We start from the raw sequence: 24,756 nt of genomic DNA, 5'->3' as shown, positions 1-24,756 counted from the left end.
TGGGAGTAAAGGAGTATCCGGAGATATTAAGGATGTAGCCGTGAGAGAGAAGGGAGTAGAAGAGTAACACTGATGATAGCAAAATTAGCCAATGAGGTGTTACTGCTGTAACTTGTAACCAGTAGTGAAGAGACACATGAATTGGTAAAACTGTATAAAAATGCACTTGTGGCAATAAATGGCATCTACTACTTTCATCCTGGAAGAACTTGGTCCATGTCGTTTGTCCGTCTCAACCACGACATATGGTGACCCCAACGTGATCCTGTATGAAGAGGATCTCGCATGAAGAGGAGACAGCGTGAAGCTGTGACAGTCAAAGAAGAGCTGTGGAGACGGAGCCCGATACAGCTGATAGAACAGCCGAGGAGAGCTGCCAAAGATCCGGATCGTTGAAAAGACACCTCGCTAAGGAGTAGGTGAGCTACCAGGAACAGGAGGGGGTGGAACTTATCTAAAGAAGAGGGTATTATATTATCTACATGAAAGTTGCTTCTGAAGAAGCAGGGTATTAGCCCTCTGGAACTGACTTTACGAAGGAAGGACTGTGTTACTATGGGGCAAAGCACTAGTGAAAGATGCAAAGAAACAACTGAACTGTTAACAACGTGTCACCTTTTGCTAGAGACTTTGAGAGGATTAAAAGAGCAACGGGAACATGCAGAGACAGCGGGGAGGGATGGTCTTCCTGGCTCTCCTGGGCCAGATTCGGAGGAAAAGGAGAGATTAAGTACTACTCCGACCCCCCCTGTTACTAAAGGTTCGTCAACACCGCCCAAGTCCATATTATCTGATACGGATAAGGATCAGCGACACTTTCTTGGAAAGTTAAAAGGAATAGAGGAGGAGTGTACGTATGTGTGGCCCCAAGATCAGATAAAAACTATGAAAGACTCACATGGAAAAACAACGTTGGGTTAGATACGATCTCAGGAGGGGCCCCCAGAGCACCAGTCAGAGCAGTGCGTTCAACCGATTGCTCCACTGTCATTGATAGCGGCTCGGGCGTCTGCTCCACCGTCATCAGTCGCAGTTCCGCCGTCTGCGTCACTGCCATTGGTCACAGTTCAACCTTCTGCCCCGCCGCTATCAGTCGCAGAAGGAAAAAGTGGACTTTTTTTTTTCCTATTCCCCCTTGCCTGGAGATTTAGGTGGGGAGGATCCTCCCGTGGTGAGCCAGACTGAGCCAAATAACGTAATTCCTATAAATTTAGGTCCCCCCAGCCTGCCCCCGCCCCCCACCCACGCTGCTGCAGAGCAAATTCCTGACGGGAGGGGTAGAGTTTCAGAGCGTAAACCGAACTTACCAAAAAGCTGGGATTTACCCCCCAACTCTTGGAACAGACACTAATTGACATACCACAACTACAGGCATGATAAATTCCTGAAATCCTGAGGCAGTCAACAGACCTCACATATCAAGCTATGATAAAGGTGCCTGAAACCGACAAAGCAGCCAAATCATTTGCAACTATTAATCAGGGTCCCAATGAGAATTCATTGCAATTTTATTGACCATCTTCAAGAGGCCATCAATAAGCAGGTTGAAAACTTAGAAGCTAAGGAAGCACTAGTGTTGAAATTCGCAGTAGAGAATGCTAATGTTTGCTATCAACATGTTATCTGCCAGTTTTACAGTACATATTATGTGTTTCTGTGTGTTGCCTCTCTGAAAATCAAGCAGCTTGTCAGGAATGTGAGTTAATTGTTTTACTGGTCATTGTTAGAATTGTTTCTTTGTGGTATAAGTGCGCCGTAAAACCTTCTCTCCACTTTTCCCACTTGCGCTGCAAGCAGCCCTGTGCTTTCCCCCCCTCCCTCCCTCTTCTCGTAGTTTCTACTTACGAGATGGGGTCAGGAATGACTGTTTTCAGTCGTGTTCATAAGAAATCGGTATTGGGAGGTGTTTTAGAACATAGGAAAGCACTTGGAAATATGAGGAAGGAAGATCTTGTGAAATATTGTAATTAATGGTGGCTGCTGTGTAAGTTTGATGATTGGGAAAAGTGTCCGGAGAATAGAGCCTTGAAGTATAACTTTTTGTTGTTTCTAAAGCGAGAAGAGCAGGACAAAAATAAAACTCTACAAGAGATCATTGAATCATTTCAGACAGTGTTACAGCTGGAACAGTTTGAACTTCAACAAGCTGAGAGAGAGTTAACTGATAAAACACAGGTCACAGTAAACTTGCTGAAGTCTGCAAGATGCTTTCCTTATTAACCTGTTTTCTTTGTGGGTATCTGTTTAAGCAAGTTGCAGTTTTAGTAGGCCTTTGTTGTGTGGTCCAGTGATTTCACAGACTGTTAAATAATGAGAATGAGACTCAAAATGTGCGTTTTGTGATAATACAGAAGATCATGAGTAGTTTAGTTCTTTACTGTGTGAATGTGATGGTAAAATTTTGTGTGTAGTAGCTGTTATTTTTCTTTCTAGCATGCTAGCTTTATTCCGGCATTCAGACTTGCACAACTCTGTGATGGTTTGTGTTTCATCACTGTGTACTAAATTTGGCTCTTGTGTATGCACACCAATTAAAGAACCCTGTTTTAGGGATAACAGTTGTAGCACCCCAGATGAGGCACTATTGAAAGCCTTGCCCGGTCCAGCTTGCTGCTGCGGTGGGGGGGCAGGTGCCGATGGGGCTCCAGCGCGCACTGACCTGTTTTGTCAGGGAGACCCAGCAGCACCGCTACCTGGCTGAGCAGTAAGTGGTTCAAAGGTGCAATGCTAAAATCAAGATATTGTCTTGAATAAGTGTAACTCTGATCTATCTGCATATTTGAACTTGGTATTTGGTTTTCATATCTGAGTTCAGTATTTTAATTTGCATATTTATATTTGGTACCAAAAGAATTTTGTTCGGGGAGATAATTACAAAATGGGAACCGGTTCCACTGCTAAAATTCCACCTTGCTCCCCCTTAGGATGCATCCTTCCACATTAGAGTAATTGCTTACATTGTTATCTAGTAATTTTGAGACCAGAAAAGAATTTAAATTGTTGAACTCTGCTTTGCATTGAAAAAAAAAAAAAAAAGACAAGCACTTAAATGGTATGATGGATGTGAACTTGGTATTGTATGAAGTTGTATTTAAAAGTTGCTAGAATATGAACTGTTTTGGATGTAAGAAAATGGAATAATGGATTGATGTTTAATATGCTGGTTTTTGACATCTGTAACTTGTAAAAGGTAAATGGGGCTGAGGAATGTAACTATTGCTGAGCTACTTAGAATTGTATATGAAGTGTATTGTGGTTGGAATGAAATGGGAAAACAAAAAAGCAAAATATCCCAGGCCTGTGTCAAGCTGTGAGGAGTTTGCCAGAGCCTCCTACTTCATATCAGCGATTACGCCAGCTGTGTGGCCTTGGTACATCTGAACTGCAGCAAGAAAAAAAAAAAAAAAAAAAGGAAGAACCTGTTTTCCTGCTGCTAAGCGGAGAAAGAGGGGCTTTACTCCCCCCGCTCTGTCTGTTATTTTCCCTGGAGTGTTGTCATCCATCCTTGTTGTGGCACTGTGTTGCTTCTCGGCTTTGAATCGGGGGTTGTTGGTGTTGTTTCTTTTTGCTTCTGTCTTATTTCTTAGGTTTTGGCACATCTGAGGAAAGAACTCATCATTTTCCCTCCTTGCTGAGGTCGGTCTTTTACACTGGTCAGCTTTTGGGGATCAGAGCGCTCAGTGCTTCTCTGGGTCAGACTGGTACTGATTTGGGTGTAGAGTGGAGCCAGGCTGGTTTGATGTGGAGTTCAAACTGATTTGTTTTCATGCTGAGCTGGACGTCTTGCCATCTCAGATGGGGGTGAGAGGGAGGTTTTATTTCCCCTCGCGCCCCTCGCCTAAGCAATGTTACTGCTAGAGACCTGTAGTACTGCATGAAGGACTCTGAGGGTGAAATTTAAAGGCATCACCAGTGGATCTATAGTTCTAGTGAAGCTGGGAAATTAAACAAAAATATTTTATTTATATATATATATATATATATATATGTATATATAGACTCATTCTGTGGTAACTGGTTGTAAGACACTTCTTAGTAAATTCACTGTGCTAGTTTTTGAGGTCATGGAAGAAAATGAAAGAAAAGCTGTTTTTTGAGACTAATAGAATGCCAAATTTGGAACAAAGTTTTAATACATGAATTCTTGTATTTACCAGAAAGCCCTATACCTCTCTTGGGTCAAGATTTGTTAAGTAAATTGTAAGCTGAAATAATGTTTTCTGAGAATTCTGTTTAGTTGCATGTCCTACAAGAAGCCGCTTGGATGGTGCAGATCTTCTTGTGCAAGTGAGAAATCTCCAAGGAAATTTCGAATGCTGTATTTCCACTAATATTAAGAGCCAATGTTTCGATAAAGAAAACACTGCACTGATAGATCTGAAACAAGACTTCGATCCGGTAAGGGAAAACAATATCCAATAAATATGACAGCCAAAATGGAGTTAAAGATTTTGAGGAATAAATTTATGACAACCTTACAGGCTGGCTGCATTCGATTGGACTTGCAGATTTGTCTGTTTATAGCTACAACATAGAAAAAAACCTGTGGCTCTTGTGGGACAGTATGATGAGATTGCTAACAAACTGATATACTGATTGTTACTCTGATCAAGAAAAGCAGGGAATGAATTTAAGTCTCAATAGGCCATGATCCTTTTGTCCTACATGTACCATTTGTGAAGTTTAATTTTTATTTTTTTTTATTTGCAATCTATGTCTTTGTAAATTGCACTAACTGATTTTCTTAACAGCACAGCTTTTGGCATGCATAAATGTAAAATGTAAATTGCTCAGAACCTGCAATTCTTTAACATCAGGTCATAGGCCATACTTGTATCTGATCTGATTCTACATACTTGCACAGTTTTTTGCTGTGGTTCTGGGAAGTCTCATAAAGCTGTAGTGGTTTGGTGTGAAGATAACAATCGGCATCATTCTGTAAAAATTATTGAAGGTTCAACCCAATTAGTAGAACTTGGCACAGCCTTACATTGCTTAGAGCTTTTTAAGGAGTAACCTCTAAATTTGATTTGTGATTCTGAGTACGTAGTCAAGGTCCAACGTACATATCTGATTCTGAACGGTGTTTTTGTTTTTTTCTTTTTTTTTTTTTTTTAAAAAAAAGGGGGAGAAGTAGGGAAAACACCACAAAACCAATTGTCAAAAGCATTGTATGTGATGAAACACTTTGCAAGTATGACCCAAAACCATGCTAAATCAGAAAGAACCTACATTAGTTATGGTCGAATCACTAGTTAATGGTCAATGGAAAAGGCCACATCAACTGATAACCTGGGAGAGAGGCTATGCTTGTGTCCTTACAGATCAAGGGCCGCAATGGTTGCCAGCATGAAATGTGAAATCAGTGTTATCTTCCTGACTATGATTGCTGCATCTGCTGCGCTTTGGATGCCTGCACAGACAAAGACTAACGCGGATTACTTTAGCCAGCATGACTGACCAGGACTCTATATGCCTAGCTATGGCATCTCCGGAAAACCTGTTCCACACATGCTTGGTTGGCATCCCCCTTGATGACTACAGCAGCATCACATGACTGTTTCAAAATAGTGGTTGGTGCAGAGGCATTGCAACGAACTGTAATAATACCAACATGGCACTTTGGATTAATTGCCTCCTGGAAGCAGATATTGAACCACAGGAACTGGAATTGCTGGCATCTATGCCCATGGACGCTTGTATCAACCTGGTTTGTGAAAAGTGTCAGAACAATATACAAGAACATGAATGGATAAACTGCAAAATGTTAATGCTGCCCTTGGTGACTATAGAAATGAAACTCGTTGGTGCAATGCCTCGCAGAAGAATCCAAGGGGTGTCATTGATAACGTGGGACAGCGACCCCAAAAACCTCCTGTATGGTGTATTCTTGATCTGTGGAGATAGAGCCTGACCAGGAATTCCTTCTAATGCTGTTGGAGGACTGTGTATTTTGGGACTATTAACTCTCTTAACGCCCAATGTGTCTATGATAATAGATCACAGAAGAGCAAGATGAGAAAAATACTTTTTGCATGTATATGAGTCAAATGTGATGATAATGTAGACTTTTGGGGATCAGGGTTAAGGGTTTTAGAACCTCATGTATCTGGTGTTGGCACAGCTAAAACTTTAAATACTTTAGAAAAATTAGGATGCTGGTTAGTTGAGCAAACTAACAGAACTTCTAAGGCTTAAAGTGGACTTTTGTTAGATGTAGATTCTGTAAGACATGCCACATGGCAGAGTAGAGCCGCGATAGACTTTTTGTTATTAGCATTGCTTAGTGGTTGGGGGTTTTTAGGATGGTTGCTATCAGTAGTGAAAACGGGACTGATTGTTTTGATGATTGTTGTGGTTGTGTTACTAATGTTCCCACGCATGATTTCTCTGCTGCAAAGGACCCTGCAGTGGACAATGAAGGCAATTTTTTTAGCACAAAAAGGGGGAATTGTGGGGGACTACGGTGGGTCCGTGGATTCCCTGATGGAGGGCATGGGAACAGAAATTAGCCTTGAAGATATGAAGGCCTACCCATGAGGAAGATGGGAGTAAAGGAGTATCTGGAGATATTAAGGATGTAACCGTGAGAGAGAAGGGAGTAGAAGAGTAACACTGATGATAGCAAAATTAGCCAATGAGATGTTACTGCTGTAACTTGTAACCAATAGTGAAGAGACGCATGAATTGGTAAAACTGTATAAAAATGCACTTGTGGCAATAAATGGCATCTACTACTTTCATCCTGGAAGAACTTGGTCCATGTCGTTTGTCCATCTCAACCACGACACCCCCCGCCCCCGCTAGAAGTCAAATGGCTTCAGTTCATTTCATAGTGTTCAAACAGAGAATTTTTACAAGTTCTAGAGGTAAAATTTCTAGTAAAGAAATTTCTACACTTGACAATTAAAATTTTGCTAGATATATGATAAAGAGCTTAAAGCCACTCAGTATCTTGCTGGGGTCTTTGTCCCATGCTGGAGATGGATCATACATCAACAAAATTTGAGATGTCTGGCTATGATATAAGGATCAAAGACAATTAAATCACAAAGTTTTCATTAAATGGGAAATACTCTCATATATATACATATATATATATATATAAAAATTAATGTTTCAATCACATTCTCTTCTCAGGTAACAAGGCATTTGGAGTGCTCCACTCAGAAGTGCTTCGCTAATCTCTGGATGATGTGATTTATGAGAAGTACCAACTGCCTAGTTTGTTGTAAAATGTGAAAATGCGGAAGGGTTCTGAGAGAAACTTGTGTGAAACAAGGTGAGCTTAAACCCAGACTATTTTTAAATATTATTATAGTACTTGTGAGAACAGGATAGATCAAAGGACACTCAAAAGAATGTACATTGTCAAAAAGTAATTATTGCTAATGCTCTAAGACAATGACATCAACACTGTTGAGTGACTTTGGTGAATCACACCTGAAGTACTATATTGTTTCTGGATGAGATGCAGATAATTTTCTGCATTGCAGCCACCATAGTGCTGTGCTTTGTATTAGTAGCTGGAAAGGTGTCAATAACAAACCAGTGTTTTGGCTACTGCTGAGCAGTGCTCACACAGCATCAAGGCTGTCTCTCCAGCATTCCCCCTTCACCAAAACTCTGGGAGATCTTGGCTGGGAACACAGTCAGGACAATTGATCCAAACTGACCAAAGGGATATTCCATACCATATCATGTCTACTCATAATGGATAAATGGAGGGGGAATGTGTGTGTGGGGTGTGTGTTCATTATTATGACATTTGTCTGCTGGAGCAACTGCTATCTGTACTGAAGCTCTGTTTCCCAAGTGGTGGCTGGACACCACCTTCTGATGGGAAGTAGAGAATAAATGTTTTGTTTCCCTTTGGTTCCACATGCAGCCTTTGTTTTTGCTTTATTAAACTACCTTTATTTTGACCCATGAGTTTTTTTCCATCTTCTTTTCTCCCTTCCTGTCCTGCTGAGGAGAGGAGTGGCTTGGTGGGCACCTAGTGTGCAACCAAGGTCAAGCCATCATAAGTACAGTGGACAGAGTATATTTAAGCATTAGAAGAAGAAAGAGTAAAGAGTGCTGACCTAAACAAAGGCTTTTCATGTGTTCATAATTCATCTGGGGAAAGCAAAGACAGTACTGACACAAAAATTTATTGGGAAAATTTGGCCAAGAAAAAGAATAGGCAGGACATGAGAAGAAATTCTCGTATCTGTGAAAATAGTGAGATTCTGAAACACACTTCCATTTAAACTAATGGTAAAATCCAACCTAATATTTTTATAGCAAAATATATGAATGAAAATATACCTCATCTTGATTCATCCTGCCTAGTTTTTCAGGTCTAATTTCAATGCCTGAAATGTTGGCATCTTTGTCTAAGTTAATAATTTGAACTATTTTTTCAGTCAATGAATAAAAACAGGCACTTTCAAAATACAATTAATCTGATATAATTTAAATGTTTTCCTTAGGATCAAATGAAATTCATTCTCAAAAGTAGTGCTTGTTCTCTTACTAATCTTTTAATTAAAAACAAAGTGGGGGGGGGCATTTAACATGAGATACATAGCAATAAAGTGTTCTTCCTTACATTATAGTTACAGAGTAATGTTATAAGTAAAAGGTGAGGTTTAATTGTGTTTCAAGCTGACAGAAAGTCCACTCTTAAAAGAGCTTTTTTATCAACCATGACATTGAGTTTTTGAGATTCACTTTGTCATTTCATGTTTTGTAACCTTCAAAATTTTTTCACTTCTCCTCTGTACTCCTTTCTTCTTCAAACAAATGTGTTATATTGATCTTTTCATTATAAAGAATATGTTTCTTGCAAGAAAGCATGTTTGAATTTGCAGTTATTTGCAAGGAACCTTTTTCAACAAAACCTGAGCAGCCTTTGTGGCAGGAGTTTGTGCACTTTTCCATTTTCTTTAAAATGAATATCTAGAAGATGAATATGCCATAAAGCCTTCATATGCACTCTAACTTTTTAAATGTAATGTGTTTTGATTAGTTGACCATCTTCTCTTTTATCCTCAGAGGCTGTAAGAGCTATGGAAGTAGGATACATGAGCACCCATTAAAACAAAGAACACCGAAAAGGTCGAAGTAGCGCTATGCTGTTCGCTTTTTATGCAGTGTTTGTTGAATTAAAAATCCCATTCTTGCAGTAATGGGTATTGCTGGAGGAAAGTGTACAAGTACCACAATCTAAATTCGAATCCTCATGAGGTCTAGTTACTACAGTTTCAAACAAATAACACTGCTACTGACTTAAAATTTATTTTATGTTCTTTCCTAAGAAAATCTCATTTGCATTTCAATAACATTGATTTACATTGTAATAACAAACCACAAATACGAAAGAAATAGTTGCAAAAATATTTCTTACAGATACAGAACATCAGATTTCTTAACTGAGTGATAATTCTATTTTTATGTATTGGGTTAAACAAAATTGTGTTTCTAAAACATTCTTGAATATTCCTATGTTAATCTACATGTTTTTATGCTTCTGCATATTGAAAGAACATAGCATGCTTACTCCCTCCCCTTATATAACTAAGATCAAATAGGTCTTTGTCTGCATTTTTGTATTATTTGGGCTTACCAATAGCTATGGGGAAATTTATGTAATTATTTTAGTACAGAAGAATTCCTGATTCTAGGAACAGAAGTAATTTCTAGACCTAATATTGACTTCTGAGGTGGAAAGCTATTTTTTTTTTTTTTTATTCCTATATATGCTTCCATTCCACACAGAGACAGATAGGATCTATCCCTAAATAATTTTGATGGGCTATCAGTTGATGGAGATGGAATATAAATTATCACTATCAGTGGCTCAGATCTAGTATGAAGAATATTCAGTGCATTTTATTTAGCAGTAGTTCAGCTGCAATGTATTTTGTTCTGGCCTAAAGCCAAGGAACGTTTAAACATATGGGCAAGATAATTAGAACATTTCAAAATCTGCCACTTTAGAATCATAATACTGGTGGAATAACTGACCAATTTTTTTCTGATCTATAGCAATACTTTGCATTATGCTATTAGAACAGAACTGTAGAAACACTTTACTTTTTTACCTGCCAAGGTTCTAATGAGACATTAATTTCAGAAAACATTTTAGTATATTTTCAAAACAGATGAAAAGGGAAAAAATTAAACAAAAAACATTTGTTAAAATAAACAGTAAGCTATCACAGAAAAGTGCAATGTACCCCATTTAAAGGCATGAGAATAATTTTGTTATGAATAAATAAACAAGCTGTCCTCTTTGCCAGCAGTTCCACTAAGCATCATGAGACAATGTTAAAATAACTGTAAAAGTGTCAGACCCTTAAAGTTTTTGTCTACGAACACAGAGAAGCTCAAATCATGCAGAAAAATTGAAGATGTGAACATTTCTGAATCTCAGCAAGCCTTCAAAAAAAAATCAAGTACAAAGCTGAAAACCCATCTCTAATGTTCAGTGTTGACCTTGGTACAGACTGTAATATCATTAATAGCTCATTTCTGGTCTGCTCCTGATGGGATGTTATCGTGGGTCATGGCCTTGGCCTCTGACGTTCCAAGATAACTTTCTGAGATGACAGTGCAATCCCATGTGGAGATACATTAGAAATTTGTAGAAGGTTTTGCTAGAAATATAAACTACTGGATAATTCCTTCTATAAGTAACTGCTGTTTGTCACCTGCTGATTTTGGTCTAACACTCATTACCGTGCTAACAGATTGCTGATGATTTCTGAAGTTCAGAGGCTATGCAGACAGAGATGAGGATTTCTAACAAACTTGTATCTGCCAAAGGGGAGTAAAAGGGATTTCAAATTACATTGTGTACACTGGAATTTTCACAAATAGTAACTGGACACATTTTACAGATTATTGCTACTCCTTTCTGTTGAATACTGTAAAAGTGTCCTAGCAATCAGTGAAGGTGTGTTTATTAAATTCCTCTGGAGAGCTGTTGGCTGATGCACTGCTGCAATTTTTTAATCTGCTCATCTAAAACTTAATATATTATTTTAACTATTACAGGAAGTTTGAAGCCTAAGAAGCCATTTAACAACTTGCACCATGGAAGGAAAACATTGGCAACACTGAAAAATACTTCTTATCCCAGGTGAACACAAAAGAAAGCAAGGTAAATTTTCATCAGCAGTGGCTTGTCCAGAGAGCAAGGTGTTCTAAAACTGCTTAGCCTTAGGCTACGGCTTTCACGGTGGTGCTACACCTGCTGCAGACAGACCTGTGTCAGATCTCTCTCCCACTGCTAATATTAAGGATTTTGGAAGGCTGTTAAAGGGCAGCCATGCCAGTTTTAAGGATTAACAGTGCTGATGGGAAACATATTGGTTCAAACTCACAATTCTCTCTGTGGCTGAAGTACAAAGGCTATGAAATGTAAACAAATTATTTAGCTATTAAACAAGCAGCCATAGGTAGTAACCACAGTACATGTTATGGATGATAATCAATAGAGGAAATACTAAAAAATCACTACAAGGGTTCACAAGGTGATGTAGCTCAAATTGAAGTTACATTACCTCAGCGTGAACCAGTATGTGCATTCATATACATGTACTTGCTATGTTCTAAAAAGCAGGTCTGGTTTCTGAGTGGTGACACCTAGAGCATATATAATCAAAATTACTTCCATGTTGGGAAATCTTTTTTTTTTTTTTCCCTCCCTTGACATAACAAGGATGTCTTCTGTTTCTGTGCAGATTTGGAATAAGATCTTACAAATGGCATTGACTATCATCTTGGACAGGGTGGTGTGTTAAACCAGAATATTTTATTTCAACTTCTGTCCAAACGTGTGAGAAGTATATACAAACTGCAACTACATCTTCCTAGGTTTGCCCATTTACTGTGCACTGTCTTCTCAGTACATCTATGTCCTTTCCATTTTTTCAACACAATAGAAAGCTTAAAGGTCCAAAAGACTCTCAATTTAGTTTTTAAACTGAAATACAAGTTACATTTACATAAAAAATAACAAAGTATGCAGTATAATTTAAGAATACTACAGAAACATTTTTGACATCTTGTTTAGCTTGTAATTAGAAAATGATTTGCCAGTTTTGTATTTCAGAGAGCATTACAAACCATTTGTTGTTGGTGGTGGTGGTTTTTAAGTCTACATAATTTATTTCAGTATTCCTTGCTAACGTCAATCAGCTGACTAGCTGTAAGTACATTACACTGAATTATATGCTATGAAATCAATAATTAAAGTAACTAAATTCATTTAATATCCAGTATGAGAATTCATTATACTTCATCAAAGGCTTATTCTGTGTGAGTATAGGAGAGTACTGGAAAAATGCCTGAAAACCCTGTTAACATTAAGACACAACCAGTTAAAAACCAACTTAAAGTTATTTTAATTTTTCCAATACCAGAATATTAGAATAATGTATCAACAATCATTTTACAAAAACTATATAACCTATTAGTAACACTCTTTGTTTAACTTCATGAAAGAATCCTTGTATGTTAGAAGATTAGGAAGGATAAACTCAAACGTAAAAGAAATAAGTTTCCTATCAGCAAATGAGTGCGATTTAATTTTGCCTTCCAAGCTGTAGGGCTGAATTGCGATTGTGAATCTTACTGAAAAAAGAATGCAAGATTAAAATACAGGAAATATAGACAGGCTTTTCAAATGCTAATCTAAAATATGCTGGTAGAATTCCCTATAGAATTTTTTCTTCCCTTTTGGTCTTACATTTTTCCATTCTTTCTACTAATTTAATTTCCATAGGTAGCTTAAAGGACTGTACAAAGCCAGTGGAACCTACACTGAAATGCAAAAGAAAGTTGTAATTAATCATTTTTATGTGAGACAATGTCTGTGCAAAGACAAAGCTTGTGTTCATAATCATTTATGTACATAGATTCACAAAACATTGTCATAGCTGTGATTGGTTTAATCTAACAAAAGAAGTGTAAAATCAAGATAAACTGAGAATTTTTTTTCAGTAAAAAAATCCGTATAAAACACTGTTTTCTGCTGTGAAGTAGTAGTACAAAATGCCATCTCTTTCCCAGTGAACACACAATTTGAATTAAATAAAATTTCTGTCTGAAATCAGATGACAACAACTGCTACAATGGGATAACAGCTCTTACTAATACAGATTAGTATGTCCAATCTGAAAATACTAAAGAAAAGCATTGTAACATCTTTCCCTATGATATGCCTTTCCAGCTTTCTCACTGAACCAAGTTCTGACTTTGACTATGCCAGAAGCAGCTAGGGGGAAAAAAAAGAAAAAGGAGGAGTGGATCAATATCAGTAGACAGCCCAAAACAAGAAGAATCTGGGAACTTTCACAGGCAATTCAAAGGCACAAATAGAATTCAAATGAGCCAGTAATGTTTACAGGCAAAAACAATGAGTTATCTCCAGTGCTGAGTTTGAATACTTTTTGCTTCAAGTTGCATCATTTCTAAAGCTCTCACCAAGATTTAAAATATGTCTAAGGTAATTTACCTCCCAATATGGAATTAGATTTAGCAGTTCTTAATTATCACACATAATCCATTTAATTTTGGTGAACTGCAGCAGTGTAAGTGAAAATTGATGGAAGACTGATATAATTATACCCTACCAGTAACCAGATTATTTTAAGAGGCTGTCAAAAAGATTTAAAATGTAAAGATTTTCTAAAAAGTCTTTCTGGAATAGTATTTTATAGAGATCTCTCTTTGTTCAAATGAAGTTTTCTTTTTCTTCTCTTAGCTCAAAGATAAAATCACCAAAAAGAGAGCTACATTTTATTAAGTAACAAAATATAATAATAATAATAATAATAATAATAATAATAATAATAATAATAATAATAATAATAATTATTATTATTATTATTATTGTTGTTGTTGTTGTTGTTGTTGTTGTTGTTGTTGTTGTTGTTGTTGTTGTTGTTATTATTATATACATATATCTCACGCTAGGCCTTCTTCAGGCTGAACAACTGAAACTTTCGCAGTCTTTCCACATAGGAGGTTTGCTCTAGTCCTCTGATCATTTTTGTGACCTCCTCTCTAACTGCTCCAACAGGTCCATATCTTTCCTGTCCTGAGGGCTCCAGAGCTGGACACAGTATTCCAGTTAGGGTCTCACCAGAGTGGAGCAGAGGGACAGAATCACGTCCCTCAACCCATGCTTCTTTCAATGCAGCCCAGGATACGGTTGACGTTCTGGGCTATAAGCACACATTCTCAGTTCATGTCCAGCTTTTCATCCACCACCACTCCCAATTCCTTCTCTGTAGGGTTGCTGTCAGTCTCGTCATCCACCAACCTGTATAGATGCTGGAGATTGCCCTGATCTGGGTGCAGGACCTTTCATTCTGCCTTGTTGAACCCCAGGGTTCACATAGGCTTACTTCTTGAGCTTGTCCAGGTCCCTCCGGATGGCATCCTGTCCCTCAGGCATGTCAAACACACCACTCAGCTTGGTGTCATCTGCAAATTTGCTGAGGGTGCACTCAGTTCCAATGTCTATGTCATTGATGAAGATGTTAAACAGTTCTGGTCCTCATACAGATCCCTGAGGGACACCACTTGTCATTAATCTCCATCTGGACATTGAGTCATTGACCATTACCTTCTGGATGTGACCATCCAATGAAGTCTTCATCCATCAGTCTATTAATCAAACCCATTCCTCTCCAGTCTAGAGAGAAGGACATTGTGGGTGACCTTCCCTCAGGACTCTGAGATGGATCTCATGAAGTCCCATAAATTTATGTATGTTTATGTTCCTCAAGCGGTCCTTAACCTGATCTCTTGCAGTGGGAGGATCTTTGCTCTCCCAGTCCCTGTTTTGTCATCTGTCCACTCGAGAGGTGTGAGAACTTGTCAGTGAAGACTGAGGCAAAAAGGCTGGACATACCTCTACCTTCTTGTTGCTCATTGTTACCAGTTTGCTGGTCATGTTCATTGGGTTGATACAATTTCTCCAGCCTCCCTCTTCTGGCTGACATACCTATACCAGTGTTTCTTGCTATCCTCTGCATCCCTTGACAAGTTCAACTCTAGCCATGTCCCGGCCTATACAATGGGGCAGCATCCCTATACTCTTCCCAGGATACCTGTTCCTGCTTCCACTCTCGACTCTCAATATATTAAAATAATTAAAATTCTATTTTGAACAATGTCATAAATGAGGAAAATATGAAATATAAGAAAAGGCAAAGGAAAGAGGAAAAGAGGGGACGAGGAGAATTCAGTCCAAAGTGATTCAGCATTTATGCTGCTTAGATAATTTGTACAGAACTATATTTTCCTTTGGAATTTGAACTTGCAGCTTGTTATCATTATAGTACAATATTAAACTTAAGCATTAATATATATTGATCTTTCTGTAGCTTTTTGTACCAGGTGTAGGTGCCCAGGTATTGGTTCTGGGGGTCTGCAGGGTGACCCCTGTGAGAAGCAGCCAGTTCTGCCCTGTGCCAGACACAGCTGGTTCCAGCGGCTCCAGTGGCCCCAGTGCAGGGCACAGCTGAGCCCCTCAGCCACGGGTGGGCGCCTCGGCGAAAACCTGGGGAAGAAAGGGCAAAACGCTGCCCAGCAGCCAGGGGTGAGGGAAACTGTGTGAGAAACAGCCCTGCCAGCCCTGAGGGGAGAGCAGGAGGAGGGGGGGAGCTGCTCCCTGTGCCCCTGCAGAGATTGCCCTGCAGCCATAGGAGAGACTCTGCTGAGGCAGGTGTTTCCCTGCAGGCTGAAGCAGATGGATATTTCCTGAAGAACTGCACCTTGTGGAGAGCCCATGCTGGAGCAAGTTCATCCTGAAGGACTGCAGCATCTGGAGAGGACCCAGGGTGGAGTAGGGAGAAGTGTAGGAAGGAAGGAGTAGTAGAGAGGAGCTGGTATGGACTGGCTTTAACCTCCCGTGTGCCATCTCCTTGCACTGCTCAGGGAAGAGGGAAGAGGGAGAAAGTAGAGGAGTCGAGAGTGAAGGTGGGCCTTGGAAAAATGCGAGGGGGGAGGAGAAGTAGGTTAATTTTTGTGTGTTTGTTTGTTTTTTACGTTCCTACTCTATTTTTAATTGATAGTATGTTAAATTACTTTTCCCTAAGTTGAGTCTGATGTGCCAAGAAGGTAACTGGTAAGTTATGTCTTGATCTTTATCAAGAAACACGAGACTTTGTCTTATTTTCTCCCACTGTCCTAGTTGAGGAGTGAGACTTGTTGGATGGGCATCTGCCAGAAAGACAAGGCACAATACTTTTTAAAAATAAAATAGGTGAATTACTATATTGTAAGTATGTGATGAAACCTGTTGGAGCAAGAAAATTGAATGGCCTAAAACTGCCTTTGCTTTTTATGGCATTTTGGATGGACCTAAGTAAGGGACTTAGAAAGGACAATGCTTGTACTTTTTTATTTGTGAAGAATGATGAAGTAAATAGAAAAACTTTTGGCATTATTATAACACATAGTAAGTACTTATGAGCTAGAAAACATAACTGCTTTAGAAACATAGTGATCCATCTAAGCTTGAGTTGGCTCAGATATCAGGAAGTCTTACATTCAAACAAGGATCTTAGTTTACTCAGTATAGGAATAGTGTATTATTGATTCCAATATTTTCCAATATTTAATATTTATTTTAAATGTTGTAACATATACAATGCAGTGTCACTTATATACACTTGAAAATCAATTTTTCAAGATAAGACAGTGTACTTCAACTTATCAATTTTTAGTAAATTCTTTCCTAAATTTAAATCCAGATTCCTGCTCTTCAGTGAAAGTACCTTGATTTTCAGTTATCAAGCTTACTAGCAAAATCTATTTCGGTTGCATTTTAACAAACTTCTGGAAAAAATTGTAACTGCTACTGTGGCTTCCAAATTTTCAAGGGAGAGACATGCCTTTATTATATTAATTATATAGCAGTAGACTAAAACAGTAGGCATTACTGGGGAAAAACAAAACAAACAAACACAACTCCCCAAACAAACAAATGAAAAACAAACAAAACACAAACAAAACCAATTACATACAAACTGATAGAAAAAACAAAATATTTAGGAAGTATATCTTCAGATTTCAAGTGATCAAAAATTCCTTATGCTCAGCCCAATCTGTATGCTTAAAGATGTCTCCTGGCACTGACACCACAGAACCCAATACAAATGCAAAAACAACAGAGGCTCTGACTCTGTTACACGTATTTCCTAAGGTAACTAACTTCCTTGTTCTGCTCTATAATGCCAGCCTGTGGCTATACTGAATACAGAGAAGAAAGTAGTTTGTCTTGGAGGAAAACAGCTTGTGTGAAGTATATGAAAATTAAACCAGCCTTGGTGTCCAATAGAGTCACAAGCTGGGTTTCACATCAAATCTCTGCTTGAGGAAAATGTCATCTTATTTGACTTGCTGTAGCTGACCAAGATGAACACATACATACAGAAATTATGAGAATCATGAATTTTATTCATGCTACACATACTCATTTAAAGAACTAAAAAATAATAATTAGTAGATGATAGTCATATAAAATGCATGTTACTTTTCTAAAATCAGGAGCTAAATATTCTAATTCCTTAGTACAACATGGATGTTAAATACTGAATGAGTTATCAGAACAGTTTTGGTCATTTCACAATAACTAAAAATGTCTGTATAGCTGCATAGTTATGACATAGTTGTAAGAAAGAAAACTGTATGCAGGAACTAAAAGTGTGCCCTGTCCTTCATGTACTCAGGTATATTGACTTAACAGCATTTAAATGAAATATCATAGAACATAATTACTTAATTCACAGTTACCAATTACTTTAGAGCAAATACAGCTGATAAGAAACAACTAAAGATCTTGTTCTGCAAATCTGTATTTATAATTGCTTTTTTATTCTACTGTGATATAACTTCAGCTCCTCAGAAGACAGGGAAGGGAAAGAAATGAGCAAAGACACTGGTGCTCTTTAAGAATTTGGATCCCATTATGGCTCAGACCCAGATTACTCTTATAGCTAAAGACTACCTCTTATGGCGAAGTGTTTATAACGAGTTGTATGTAAAACTTACTTTTTACACTATGCATTGTTTCAGGCATTCTGCATTATGAAGTGTAGACTATTTAAAATTGTAAATGTACATGAAGAAAAGTCATAGGAAACTGTATAGTGATTTGTGTAAGAATGGATCGCATTTCACTTTTAACAAAAAAGGGGAAATGATTTCTTAAACTGCATCTAGGATAACCTTTATGGATGATGATGACTAGAGAATGTAGTGGTCATCACTAAGTTAATTAACAACTGGGTGATTGTCAAGTCTCTGCAACTGTCAGCTGATGAAAACAATAATCAAATGAGAGTATTTCAAACAAGTTCCACATGGCCTGAACTAGCGCTATTGAAGATTTTTAATCCATAATTTGGAAATAAATATGGAAGTCATCACTGGGAAGATTTACATATGCCATAAAAGTTAGTGGAATGAAACATAATGAATAGAATACGGTCAAACAAAGTTGTTTGGATTACTTGATAAGTGATGCACTCAAATAGCATTTACGCTATACAGTCATAGGTACAACTATAAATCTAGAAATAAGGAATGCAAGCCATACCTACTCAATGAATGACTCTTTCTTATGCAGAGTATTTGTTTTCTTAAAAGGTTTTTGAAAACTAACTGATGCAGTTTAGTATATTTATTTCTGTGTAACCTATCTGCAAAGCAAAATGTTATGTTAAGGTAATACTAAGTCATGATCTATTAGACGCTGGAGGAACAGGATGGACTAGAACAAATTCAGTGCATGCTAGGACATGTAAAATGCATTTATATGATACTTCTTTATTGTATTTGGAATCATCTTAGTGGCCATGCATTTCTTTCCTTACCTTATATTGTAACATTTGTCACTTGTGACAAGGAGGCTTATATCTAATTTACACACTTACCTCGTGGACAGTCTTTGTGTGTGTGCAAAGAGCCTGTTCCTACATTTTTTTGTCATTATTTTTTTTTATTAACCGCTTTTGTAGCAAGATCTTTGGCTGTTAGCAAATTCTATAAGATATCTTAGTATAATGGATCCTGGGAATAAAATTATTACAATGGTTGGTCATGCCATGACAGCGATTGTGAAAAGAATGTAGAGGTTGTAATAGACAAACCTGAACATGGCATAGTAAAGACTTTATGTGATACTGTGATACAAAGAAAATAATGTAAAAATTGCCTTTATAAATAGGGGAGTAGTGACCTACTAATGACCCCCACACAGACATTGTTGGAATGGATTTTAGAACATTATAATTTCCTGGTGTCCTCGTTTTAAGAGGGAAGTGAAAAAAGGGGATGCATAAAAGAGCCATGAAAATTAGTCTCTAGGTGTAGAAACTTTTCCTTGAAGGGTGGACAGAAAACAGTTTGATTAACTTTTAAAGAAGAACTTAATTGTGGTGTATAAACATATCTATGAAGAAAGTGTAGTAGAGAGTAGTGGGATATCTAATTTCTCTGAAAAAAAGTATAACATGAACCAATGGCTTGAACCTGATACCAGATAAACTGGAAATATTATGTATTCTTTCAACAATATGGTGATAAACCCTGGACAAAGGAAGCTGTGAAGGGAAATGCAGTCTACATTAATGTTTTAATTAAAATTGTATGCCTTTTTAGATAATAAAATTTAGCTAAAATAAGTTACTAGCCTCCATCAAAGGATTCCTAGGGAACTCTAAGAATGCCCATGGAAATGAAAATGCATAGGGATGTTTCTGTATTAGGAAGATGAAATTAATGTTACCTTTTCCAGAATGTGTATAAACATAAATATGTTTTTTATATATATATATATATATATATATATATATATATCTCAACATAAGCGTACACACATGCTAGGAATACTTATCTTTATCTGCTTTTATCAACTTACAGTACTGGCTTTTTAGAACCATACAAAAGCCATTGAAAAGGATTTTGCTACTCCCTTGTTTCATCAGTGTTCAGAAATCCTGCTCATTTTATGATTTTACAGATAACCTCGGACTGTGTTGGCTTGTCTGCTCCTCTGAGAAGAAGACAGGCCACACCATATATTTTATTATAATAGTGGGACCCTATTTATCTCTGAGATGACTAGATTACATCATCTTTGCTCTTCCTTTCTCATTAATCTCAGGGAAACACAAGGACACGCTGTTTCTTTCTTGAGTGGGTGCAGGGTCTCAGAGTTTAGGGTTGCATAGTCTTTGGCCATCAACTCACTGTTCACTGGTTTTAGTCACCATTGTAAGCATTTTATCTATTACAATACTGATTTTATTAACTTCCTTTCCATGGTAGTGCTACTTCAGTTTCTGAAACAATTCTCTAGTAGAAGAGGGCAGCAGTTACTCCTTTGCTTTAAAGAAAGGTTGATTAGAGGGTTTTCCTAGTAAAGTAAACATATAAAGTTACTATTTTATTGTATATATATTGCATATATATGCCAGGCATGTATATTGCAAAGTTAGTAATGACATTAGCAATAAATAGAACTGTATTTTATCCAGAAAAGTGGATGTTACACAACAGAAAAGAGCAATGCAAGTGTGATAAAACCATCATACACTGCAAATATTCGCAACTACTATTTTTGTTTGTTTGTGATATCTGTAAATAGTCAAATGTTTTCTATGTTTGGAATGACTACTTCTCAGATTACAGAAATGTTATGACGATTAATAAGATATTTTTGTTATGCATTTACATCTATTCACATGCATTAGTGAATAGAGGAAGTGTCATTTCCCCATTAAAATAATGTGAGCAGACATGCAAACAGTCTCATGACTTAACACCAACATTTCCAAAGCTTTTTTTCAAAACTGTATATTTGCACTAGTGCATTATTTTGCCCAAATAACAAATTTAATTTCCAGGTCATATCTATCTACCCCTTCCTGTCCAGGCATGAACTCAGACCTTTGTTTTAAAATGCTGTATAATTTAAGTGCTGCAAATGATGTAATGCCATAAAATGCTGTTTTAAAATTCTGCCCACCCATGCTATTTAAGGAAGCTAGATTGTTTTGGGCAAGAATTGCATTATGTATGCTCCTTCTGATTGATTGTTAATCTGGGTTGTACTTCACGACACGAACCTCGTAGTCACTTAATCAACCTTTAAAAGTACTGCCTCTTCACCAAAATAAATATACCATTTCTGGGCATATTGTGCATACAAAAACACTATCTTTCAAGTAGGCATTACTCCCAACAGCATCAAAGTGTTAGCAAGTTGCCACTTACTGTAGAAATGATATCTACAAATCATTGGTCATTCACTTGGGGTAAATTCACATGAGCATGGGCAAGCTTTTTTTTATTTTTTTTTCCCCTTTTTTTAGCATCCATCTGTTCGCATAAATTCCACAGATTGTGCTTGTGGTTCTGCCTGTCAGAGAATGAGAAGGCTCTAGCACATATATCTAATATACTTTAAAAGTAGTTTGGAAACGATTTAAGAACATGGAGAAATGTGTAGGCTTCAGGCAATCTAGTACCTTAGAGAATGTAACCATCCCAGAGCTGTAAACTCCAATAAATCATATTGTGAGCATACTGTAAATATTTTCATTGTTCCAGCTGGCAAAATGTTTTTTCATGCACACAACATAGGCCCTGTTTCGAGCAAATCTTTTGCTCTTGACCAAAGGGACGCAATTACTTTTTTAAACAGTATTTAGGTTCTGTGTTGCATTTTTTCTGTTCCCTTAAAATACAATACTCTGTTTTCAACAGTGTGACAGAGAAGCTGAAGAACAAATGATGAGTAACTAAAATCAAAATGTACAAATGGGCAGTTATACAGAAGCACAAAAATAAAAACCTGTTCCACATAATGTTAATCAGGTCTAGTTAGTAGCGATGTGAACATAAATGAGAAAAAAATATATTTATAAAATGTCTTTCCTCCAAAGTTGCATTGGGTCTTGCTTAGGAAAAGGTCCTAAGAGAAGTCTTCTTACAGACTATGTTACAAAGATTCTTTCTTTGTTAATATTGGGTAAGCAATGTGGAACTGCATAAATGCTGTTATCTCTTGGACTAAAATTTACTTGGTGAATGAATTCAATTTTGGTTCACTATTTGCAGATACTGACACATAACGTTTTAAGTTTAGTCATGTATGTCAGAAACAAAGCAAAAGATGAAGTGAATGAAAAGCAGAAGTCATAACTGTACAGTGAAATCAAAAGAGAAATTAAAGCACAGATACAGAATAGTATTTCATCTTGCTGCATGGAGCAGACTGAGAGAATGAAGATGTCAATGCCCTGACTGTTAGCTCTTGCAGTCCCTGTTTGGTGAAGGATCCCATTTCAGCACCCCTGTGGTGATCAGTCTCTGGTATCATCACAGAGGGCAGTCACATCAGTCAGTCATGGCTTACTGTTGGTAAATCCATGTTGACTGTTCCCAGTTTCCATATTGTATTCCTTGTGTTCAGAAATGTGTTCTCAGAGGACTCATTCAGTGATTTTCCCACGGGGTAAGGTGAGGCCAAATAGCATGTCGTTCCTTGGATTTTTGAAGATGTTACAACATTTCCCTTTCCACAAAAATTAGGGGCACTACCTGCATCTCCATGACCCTTCAAAGATGATAGAAAGCAGATTTTCTGAGGCATTGCCTGCTCTCTCAGCATCCTCTGATGTAGCCACATGGCCCTATTTACTCGTATAGATCGAGTTCTCGCAAATAATCTCTCCCTTCATCCTGATCTTCCACTGGAAGTTCTTGTCTTTGAACTCTGTGTCTATCAGAGACGTCTATAATGTTTATACACAATCTAAGTTTCAAATTCAGAGTTTGTAACTCCCAAACCATCAGACACCAATCACACTGCTGCAGAGCTTCTCTCTGTCCAGTCTATGGAGTATACTACTCACCATACTCCAGAGAATCAGGCCCTTATATCAAAACTCCCATCATCCCAGTATTCTGTTCCTGAGCTCCCTGTTTATGCTACTTCTCTGTGGAGACCAGTTCTATAAATACTTCGTGATAATCCACTCTCATTACCTCTATATTCCATGGCATCTCACCTTTCTCCTCCACAGAAAACCTTTTAAACAACAGCAGATCAGAGGCTATGCTAGGTAGACATGATTCCTGACAAACGCTGGGTAGGGCTGACAGCTAGGAACCACCTGACCAAATTCACTCCAACAGATTTTGAGCTTCCACATGTGACTCATGACCTGAAGGACATTGTAGTGGAACACACAGACTAAGGAGATAAGATAATCCCAGCAAAGTACTGCCTGGCATCTATAAATCTTACTTTCTCTCTGCATCACAGGGTACCAACCTGCTCAGGAGATTATAACAACTTGTCTTGAATCACTGGAAACAAACATCGGTGAGGTGGAATGCAAATAACAGTGTGAGAAAAAATGTAAATGGCTTCCCTCAGCCTCTGTCTTGTCACAAAGAGTGCAATCCCATGCAGAACTTCCTCTCCAGCTTAATTGCATGCCCTCAAGAACTGCTGTGGCTTTGTCCTGTCACTCTCATTTGTGCCTTGCTCTTCATGCCATGCCCTTAGTGCCTGTGTTAGCTGTCAGTATCTGTGCCACCTTCTCATGAGCTGTCATATCCAACTGAGCTCATGTCCTTATCTGAACTTTACCTCTTAATTGGCCAACTCTGCAAAAGAGTACACCTTGTACATCTGACCAGATTTCACAAAGCTAGATACAGCCGGGTTGTTTGTGAAAAACTAATCCTGATGAAAATAGCCATAAAAGAATAAAAGAAAAAGAAAAGGAAAATTATATGCATGATTTTCTGTGGAGGAGGTATAAACAGAATACTCTGGAATTAGTGTATTGGTGTTTATACAACATTTTAGAGAAATGACTTGTAGTTCTCAGTATATACAATATAATTAATGAACATCAACCCTTTACCCAAATAACATGTCGCCTTCTTCAGTCAAGGATTCAATACTAAATCAGGGGAATAGTTTTCACAAACCAAATATATAAACTCAGACTTTCTGTGATTTTCTTGTCCTTTATGTTCAGTGAATCATGTCAGTTCCATTCTGATAAGAATTTAAGCCAAAAAATATTTGTTTCCCTGTGCATTAGTTGCAAGACATTAGTTCATCAACATTTGTACTAAGCTTTAAAATATAACACCCAACTGATATAAGGTGTGAGGCCATTGGAAATAATCATATTTGAGAACCAGTGTAATTCAAATGTTGCCTTCTTATTTTCACTTCAATCTAAAGAATGTTAAAAATGAAAATCATGTATTTTTTTTTAGAAAATGTCAGCCAAACATTTTAAAGTCTGTGCTTAAAGTTAGGCTCATACATATTTAATTGTACTGCACTATATGTTATGCTTACTTACTGAAAAAAAAAGGTATTTTAAGTCTGTTTTTTCAAAGCACTCAGTGCTTATAACTCATTTTTCTTCAATTTAAAATTCACATGCTCAGCAGTTTAGTACAAGAGGATGTATTTAGTGGTTTGTAGACGTAAATATCAATAGACAACCCTAACTTTAGGCAGTCAAGTTTCAAACTTTCTTGATATGGCATATTAAATTTATTTCGAAATATTCATTGACCATCTGTGAACCCACAAGTATACTATATCTCATATGGTAAGAAAATCTGTAACTTTTTTTTTTTCGTGTAGCTAAGAATCATTACTTGCATGTTATTTTAAATTTAAGCATAAATTGCAGAGAATGTATTTTG

The 24,756-nt window shown here is 37.4% G+C and overlaps 1 long non-coding RNA gene across 1 annotated transcript; it reads left to right on the top strand.

Annotated features, from left to right (window-relative positions):
- The first annotated feature begins 202 nt into the window (after window positions 1-202).
- On the top strand, window positions 203-11,664 carry LOC139827400 (uncharacterized). Its single transcript, XR_011737933.1, has 3 exons — window positions 203-419; window positions 7,141-7,282; window positions 11,044-11,664. It is a non-coding gene; the product is annotated as an uncharacterized lncRNA (long non-coding RNA).
- Window positions 11,665-24,756: the final 13,092 nt, after the last annotated feature.

The sequence above is a fragment of the Patagioenas fasciata genome, chromosome 2 (genome assembly GCF_037038585.1).
Source record: "Patagioenas fasciata isolate bPatFas1 chromosome 2, bPatFas1.hap1, whole genome shotgun sequence".
Lineage (NCBI taxonomy): Eukaryota > Metazoa > Chordata > Aves > Columbiformes > Columbidae > Patagioenas > Patagioenas fasciata.
The sequence above is the reverse complement of the archived record's forward strand: the minus strand, read 5'-3'. Positions and strand labels throughout refer to the sequence as shown.